Below are 968 nucleotides of genomic sequence, written 5' to 3'. Positions count from 1 at the left end.
GAGAGAGAGAGAGAGAGAGAGAGAGAGAGAGAGAGAGAGAGAGAGAGAGAGATGAGGAGGAGGATCCACTTCTTCGCCTCGGCGAGGCACACGCAACACGCAACCGCTACGCCACGCGGCGCCCCGGCCGCCCGACTACCCGCCCGTTGCGCTCGAGGCATTTCCGGCGACGACGACGACGTCGGCTCCAGCAGCCACGGAATCGGCCACAGGAATTGTGAGACTCGGCGCGGGAAAAACTTATCGAGCTTCCGTTACGACGACGTCGAGCGTAAAACGCAAAATAATCATAGACAGGATACCTCCCGGTTCTTGGGAAACCCCTTTGCGTAGTTTGCGCGCACTTCGGTGAATTTTCCTGCATACCCGACCCGTCGCGGCTGGAGTGGGCGGGTAGAGGGTAGTGGTGGTGACGACGGTGGCGGCGGGGCTGGCCTCGACGGCGGCGGAGGGGAGGCTCGCGCGCAGGCTGTGCCGGGGCCTCATCCCGGTGGGAGTTCAGCCCTCCCCTCAGCCCCCTCCCTCCCCCCTGAGCCGCACAAGGCCTTGAAGCCCCCCTAGAAGCTGAATAACGTATACGAATGGTACAGTATAGTCGGTGGCAGCCGAGCCGAGCCCCGCGGCCCTTCAGGACGATATGTTGATCATGATGATGATGAAGACCACACCTTCGCCCTACTTTGCTGTTTCGCGAGTGACTGAACGATGACGAGTCGTTTAAGCCGTCGTTCGCGTGCGAGCGTGCGTGCGTGCGTGGGTGCGTGCGTGCGTGCGTGCGGTATGCTCGCCTGACCTACGCCACTGTGAGGAGGCACGCCCTCGCGCCGAGCCCGCGGCCCCCGCGCTCTATTTCAAGTGCCCCTCCCCCACCCCCACCGCCTTCTAGGAGCTCATCTGCCGCCGCCTTGCGCGCGCGGGTTCTCTCCCTCTCGCTCTCTCTGCCGCGCTCGGGCGGACTCCCCTTGGCT

The sequence above is a fragment of the Frankliniella occidentalis genome, unplaced genomic scaffold (assembly GCF_000697945.3).
Source record: "Frankliniella occidentalis isolate FOCC.00 unplaced genomic scaffold, Focc_3.1 Scaffold25, whole genome shotgun sequence".
Lineage (NCBI taxonomy): Eukaryota > Metazoa > Arthropoda > Insecta > Thysanoptera > Thripidae > Frankliniella > Frankliniella occidentalis.
This window is presented reverse-complemented; position numbering follows the sequence as displayed.